Here is a 7,365-nt window from a genome sequence, read left to right as displayed (position 1 = left end):
CCTCGGCGGGAGGGCACCTGACCGACCAGGGCCCCTGGCACCCGGTGCTAGAAGGGGCCTGACCCCGCAGATCCTTCCAGTAGCTGAGTCTCCCACTGTCTCCCCGTTCCACCTGCCTCCTGTGCTCCTGAACGCAGAGCCTGGCCCTGCGTGAGCTTCCAGCTGGGGAGGCCAAACGTGAGCCGGCAGAAAGCACCAGAAATGTGTATCCACAGCCCCCCAGCTTAGACCCGACTTCCACTCCTCGCTGGAATTGTGTAATGTGGTCATTAGAGACCCCGGAGGCACTCTGCTTCCTTCCCTGCTTTCAGGTTTTTGTTTGTTTGTTTGTTTTCCTTCTAGTTTTAGAAGAAAGGCTGATAACTCCAGTTCTCTGGCAAGGGGCCCGGACTGGCTATTGCATTTTGCTAACCTGCATTCACCTTGTGGCATCTGTCTGACACACTGTCCATTCGTGAGAGCCATAGGGGAGCCCTCAAGGCCCAGCCCCCCCCCCCCCCCAACCCCCCACCCCCCGCTTCAGCCGGGAAAGTTCTTTTTGTTCTTTTAAGTTTATTTATTTTGACAGAGAGAGAGAGAGGGAGGGAGAAAGAATTCCAGGGCGCCTGGGTGGCGCAGTCGGTTAAGCGTCCGACTTCAGCCAGGTCACGATCTCGCGGTCCGTGAGTTCGAGCCCCGCGTCAGGCTCTGGGCTGATGGCTCGGAGCCTGGAGCCTGTTTCCAATTCTGTGTCTCCCTCTCTCTCTGCCCCTCCCCCGTTCATGCTCTGTCTCTCTCTGTCCCAAAAATAAATAAACGTTGAAAAAAAAATTTAAAAAAAAAAAAAAAAAAAAAAAAAAAAAGAATTCCAAGCAGGTTTCACACCGTTGGCCCCAAGCCAGACTTGGGGCTCGAACCCACAAACCAGGAGATCATGACCTGAGCTGAAATCAGAGTTGACGCTTAACCGACTGAACCATCCAGGCACCCCGGAATTCATTATTTTATTTATTTACTCATTCATTCATTCATTCATTCATGTATATATTTTTAAAACTTATGTGTTTATGGGGCGCCTGGGTGGCGCAGTCGGTTAAGCGTCCGACTTCAGCCAGGTCACGATCTCGCGGTCCGTGAGTTCGAGCCCCGCGTCCGGCTCTGGGCTGACGGCTCGGAGCCTGGAGCCTGCTTCCGATTCTGTGTCTCCCTCTCTCTCTGCCCCTCCCCCGTTCATGCTCTGTCTCTCTCTGTCCCACAAATAAATAAACGTTGGAAAAAAAAATAAAAAAAAATAAAACTTATGTGTTTGTATTGAGAGACAGCAAGCACAGGGGAGGGACAGAGAGAGAGAGAGAGAGAGAGAGGGAGAGAGAGAGAATCCCAAACAGGCCCACATTGTCAGCACGGAGCCCGACGCGGGGTTCAAACTCACCAACTGTGAGATCATGACCTGAGCCGGAGTCGGACGCTTAACCGACCGAGCCACCCAGGGGCCGCTAAAATTTTTAACTCTGTAAAAAGTCATTAGGAGGAAATGGTTTTAAAAGCTTTTTTTTTTTTTTAATTTTAAAAAAGCTTTTGGAGATTTCTCAGAAGATGTAGTTGGCAGGTTTAATTTGGTCTTTAGCAGCATTCCGAGGGTTCCATTTGCTGCAGGGAGGTTTCGTTTCCTTGGGAATATATTCGAAATGTGGAAAAGTGTATTATTTCATCAGTAGCCAATTTCAGCATTTTCTATGAGAATGCTTAATCCTTTGCAAGCCTTTCTGTTGGGCCCACTTGGGCGTTTGGGGGATTCTTTCACTAATTTCTCAAGTGGCACAATTTTTGGTTGTTTGTTGTTTCCGGAAATCAGTAGCCAAAATGTAGTAAGCAACTGCTTCTGTCATTTCCTAATTGATTTTTTTGCTCTAACGTTCTTCTAGGTTTATAAACCAATCCATTTTTTTTTTTTTTTAGAGCGAGAGAGCACGAGCGAGGGAGAGGGGGCAGAGAGAGAGGCAGAGAGAATCCCTGGGATCATGACCTGAACGGAAATCAAGAGTCGGACGCTCAACTGACTGAATCCCAGACCAATCTGTTTTTTAAATCTTTCCTTTCCAAATTCATAGTTATGGTCGGCGGCTAGGAAGTTTGAGGAGCTGATCGTACAGAACATTATAGTAATCCCCGGTTGGCATCTCCACTCGGGTTCTGCTTTAAATGGCTTTACTCTTTTCATGAAATCTCCAATAGCTATGAAAACCACCCACTCAACGCAAATTGCTGTAAGTCACGATTCAGTAGGAGAAGCGAGGTTGGGTGAAGTAGCTTGTTTTCAGAAGGCCAAGTTAAGGTCCGAAAGAGTTGCCGTTCGTTCGTTGGTATACCTTACTAACCTTAACCCACAGGTTCCCAGCAGGGACACGGGGAGTGATTTTGGCCCCCTCCCCGCCAGGGACCTTTGGCCCCGTCTGGAGACACCTTCAGTTGTCACAACGAGGGGGAAGGCGTGCTACTGACATCTAGTGGGTAGAGGCTAGGGATGCCTCTGAACATCCTGCCGTGCTTAGGAAGAGGTCCCCCCCCACAGCCCCCCCACAACAAAGAATTTTCCAGCCCCCAGTGTCAGTCGTGTCGACCTCGAGAAGCCCCGCCTTAAAATAATAACACGTGACCAAAGTTGTGGTCTGAAGAGGAACACCCTAAGTGTTTATTTAGACCAGCAACGTCCAATAGAAGTTTCTGTGGTGTTCTCTGTCTGTTCTGTCCGGTAATGAGAAGCACTAGCCACCTGTGGCTACTGAGCATTTGCAGTGTGGCTAGTGTAACTGAGGAACTGAGTTTTGATTTATTGATTTTTGAGACAGAGAGAGAGAGAGAGAGAGAGGACAAGTGTAGGAGGGGCAGAGAGACTGGGAGACACAGAATGTGAAGCGGGCTCCAGGCTCCAAGCTGTCAGCACAGAGCCCGACACGGGGCTCGAACCCACCGACCGTGAGGTCAGGACCTGAGCCGAAGTTGGACACTTCACCGACTGAGCCACCCAGGCGCCCCATGGACTTGGAGTTAAATACCCCATGGGCTGAGTGGCTTCCATATTAGACTCAACTTCAGCAGACTACCACTTTCTAGCTTTATGGTCTTGAGTCATCGAAACCTTCCGAGCCTCAGTTTCCTCATCTGTAAAATAGGGGTAATAATGGGACCCTCACGGCATTACCACAGGCATGCCTCTTTGGGCCTTGGTTTTCTCATCTGCCAAATGGGAATAATAAAAATGATCATCACAATAATGCTACTTCCCTAACTGTCTATGTCAGAGAATTGCTGGGAGGGTCAAATGGCTATGGAAGTGGGTTTTTTTTTTAAGTTTATTTATTTATTTTGAGAGAGAGAGAGAGAACAGGGGAGGGGCAGAGAGAGAGAGGGAGAGATAGCATCTCAAGCAGGCTCTGTGCTGACAGTGCAGAGCCAACGTGGGGCTCGAACTCATGAACTGTGAAATCATGACCTGAGCTGCAACCAACCAGGAGTCGGATGCTTAACCGAGCCACCCAGGCGCCCGGAAGTGGTCTGAATAGCACAAAGCCCTCTGTAAGTGTCAGATTTATGGTATGAGTCTGCACACAAGAGTGCTCTTTTTTTAGACGGCACAAAATTCCTGCCTCGGTAGAGTCGCCTTAATATTGCAGATGACGTGGGAGGTTGTGTCGGAGAGCAGACGGAAACCGGGAGCTCTTCACGACGTCGGGTCCTCCTCCCTCTGTCACCCAGCCAAGCGTGTGGCAGGAGAGTCCAGGAGCCACTCTAAGTGCGCACAGAAGCTTGGCATTTGGAGTTGGGGGGAGAGACACAAAATCCGAAGCAGGCTCCAGGCTCCAAGCTCTGAGCTCCAGGCTCCGAGCTGTCAGCACAGAGCCCAATGCGGGGCTTGAACTCAAGAGCTACAAGATCATGACCTGAACTGAAGTCAGATACTTAACCGACTGAGCCACCCAGGTGTCCCTGTTTAGTCCTTTCTTGAGAGAAGGAAAGAGGGAAAGGATTCTCTCTGCTGGGCCACTGTCATTTGAGAGAGAGACAGAGTGTGAGCAGGGGGGGGGGGCAGAGAGAGAGGGAGACACAGAATCCGAAGCAGGCCGCAGGCTCTGAGTTGTCCGCACAGAGCCCGACTCAGGGCTCGAACCCACAAACTGGGAGATCATGATCTGAGCCAAAGTCCGGGGCTCCTGGGTGGCTCGGTGGGCATCTGGAATTCAAAGTCAAGCCATATCTGTGGCCGGTGGGCCCAGTGGCTAATAACGGGCAAAGGGCAGGGGTTGGATCCAGCTGGCTTTGTGCTCACGCAGCCCTGGGCCGTAGCTCTCGGTGCCGATGGTCACTTTACAAAGCGGGCCACCAGGGGGGTCCTGGAGAGTGTGGATAACTGCAGGAAGTCTTATCCCGTGCTTTCGGGACACTGACGAAGGACAGGGGCCATAGGTCATTAATACCTTGGGAGAGTAGTCATGAGAATAGCTTACATGTACTGAGTGTTTACTATACGTTACGCTCATGCCCAGAGCCTTCCGTGAGTTAGTTCACCAAGTCCCCTGTGAGAGCAGGACCCTTCTCTTTTTTTTTTGCGCCCTGTTCTGATCTCTTCTTAGCACATAGCAGGTGCTCAACAAACAGTTCTTAAACGGATGAGTCCTCACAGGTAGCCTATGATGAAGGCACTTCTCTTAGCCCCACTTGACAGAGAAGGAGGTTTAGATTTTGAGTAGCTCAGTGACTTGCCCAGGAAGCATAACACCTACTCCCTCCGTCTCCCAAATTCTGTTCGCAGACAGATTCATTACGTGGCTGAGGAAACTGAGGCATGAAGAAATGAGATGACTTGTTCTAGGCCACACAGCTTGTGAAGATCTTCGTTGTTTGAGGTTCTGTCCTTAAAACCCTCAGAGCCTTCTAGGGAGAGGAAGAGTTCCATCTACTGGGACCCAGGCTAAATGGGAAAAAATTAACAAAGGGCTCCATATGGTTAAGGCAACTTACTTGAATTTTTTTTTTTTTTTGAAAGGAGAAACAGAACATTTTACTCCTCAAATTTGAACATTCGAAGCTGTTTTCCTTGTCGCAAACACAACAAGATTATAACAATATTGTTCCGTTATCTGCCGTAGCATACGAGGGAGGTGTTCAAAATAAAGAACAGAAACAAGAAAGGACAGAGAGAAGTGATACAGGCGTGGGAACACCTAGATAGGGGTAAGGAAAGAGCAACAAACGGTAGGCACTGTATTTTGGAAAAGATTGCCACCGAAGACTGATAAAGTCCTGTTGCGTTTTTGCATCAACCAGCTCCTTATCTCTTATTTTCTGTCCTGTGGGCCCCAGGGGCCAAGGCCCGGCCCGTATAAGCTGTGGGTCGTGTCACCTCCCCACCCTCCTTCAGGTCTTGCTGCATCAAATCTTCCTTTGCCCTAAACCCAAATGTTCCGGGGGAAATGGACAGAGAAGTAAGTCGGAGGGAGACTCTCCTGACGTCCATGGGGGGGTTGGGGAGAGGAAACGGTCCTGGGAGCACGCCTGCCTACCCACAGGTTAAGCAGAGCCTAGTAGAGAAGGCGGGGAACGTCTGCTCCCGTGAGTCTACGTCAAGCATACGGACGAGGCCTCTGTGTTAGTTCACTGTTCATTTGTGATACTTGGGGGGGGGGGTCTCCAGTCCCCAGTCCCCACTCCTCCTCCATCACCTGTTGTTGAAGAAGATCATTTTACTGTGACAGGTGATGAATGTTTGTTTCTCCTGTGCCCGTGGCTCCAGAAGTCAGTTGTCAAAGATCCTTATTTCGTGCAGAAATGACCTGCGTTTGCTTATTCCAACTTGGAGGAAGCAGGGAGCTCTCTGATTTGAAAAGATTTTTTTAAAATATTTGTTTTGGGCGGAGGGGTGCGCCTGGGTGGCTCAGTCAGCTGAGTGTCTGACTCTGGGTTTCGGCTCAGGTCATGATCTCCTGGCTTCGTGGGTTCGAGCCCCGCGTCGGGCTCTGTGCTGACAGGGCGGAGCCCGCTCGGGATTCTCTCTCCCCCCCTCTCTCTGCCCCTCCCTCGTACTCGCGCTGTCTTTGTCTCTCTCGAAATAAATAAATAAACTTAAAAAAAAATAAATGAATAAAAATATATTTTTTGAAAGGGAAGAAATAACGAGTGGGCAGGTTTAAGTCAAATCTCCTGCAACCCTGTGCTTTTTATTTTTGCTCTTTTTTAAAAATTGAAGTGTAATTAACATACAGTGTTATATTAGCTTCTGGTGTACAATGTAGTGACTCAACAATTCTATACGTTACTCAGTGCTCATCGTGGTAAGTGTGCCCTTAGTCCCCTTCATCTGTTTCCCTCCCCACCCCCTACCTGGCAACCACCGGTTTGTTGTCCGTCTTTAAGAGCCTGATTTTTGTTTGTCTCTTTTGTTTCTTCGTTTATTCTTTTGCTCTGTTCCTTAAATTCCGCATATGAGTTGAGTCACTTAGCATAATGCCCTCTACGTCCATCCATGTTATGGCAAATGGCAAGATTTCAGTTTTTATGGCTGAGTAATATTCCAGCGTGTGTGTGTGTGTGTGTGTGTCACGTCTTCTTTACCCATTCATCTCTCAATGGATACTTGGATTGCTTCCCTATCTCGGCTATTGTAAATAATGCCGCCATAATTATAGGGGTGCGTATATCTTCTTGAATTAGTGTTTTCATTTTCTTTGGGTAAATACCCAGTAGTGGAATTACTGAATCGTATGGCGATCCTATTTTTATGTTTTAAAGGAAACCCCATATTATTTTCCACAGCCTGTGCGTTTTTTTTTTTTAATTTTTTTTAACGTTTATTTATTTTTGAGACAGAGAGAGACAGAGCATGAATGGGGGAAGGGCAGAGAGAGAGAGGGAGACACAGAATCGGAAGCAGGCTCCAGGCTCTGAGCCATCAGCCCAGAGCCCGACGCAGGGCTCCAACTCAAGGACTGCGAGATCGTGACCTGAGCTGAAGTCGGCCGCTTAACCGACCGAGCCACCCAGGCGCCCCCCCTGTGCGTTTTTAAAATGGAAAGAATAGCTTAGGTTTCTAAACAATCTGAAAGTAGGAGAGTTTTCTGAAAATACTCACAGGCTTCTGAAGGGGCTGCTCTGTAGGCTGGTCCCCTGTTGGCCAGCTCAGGCGGGGTTTAGAGTGGGCCTCGACAGGATCTGGCCTCTCTGGGGATGAACTGGGGATTTTGATCGATTGTCTATCTCAATGAATCAGAAAATCCTAGAATGCCTGGGATAAAAGGAATCCTAGACTCCAAGTTTAATTGCATTCCTTAGCTCTTGCTGGAATGTCAAATCTCCAAAAGTTGCTATGGGCCCCGCTGGGGGCTCACGTGT

This window comes from Lynx canadensis, chromosome X (genome assembly GCF_007474595.2).
Source record: "Lynx canadensis isolate LIC74 chromosome X, mLynCan4.pri.v2, whole genome shotgun sequence".
In the NCBI taxonomy this organism is placed as follows: domain Eukaryota; kingdom Metazoa; phylum Chordata; class Mammalia; order Carnivora; family Felidae; genus Lynx; species Lynx canadensis.
Note: the sequence above shows the minus strand (reverse complement) of the source record.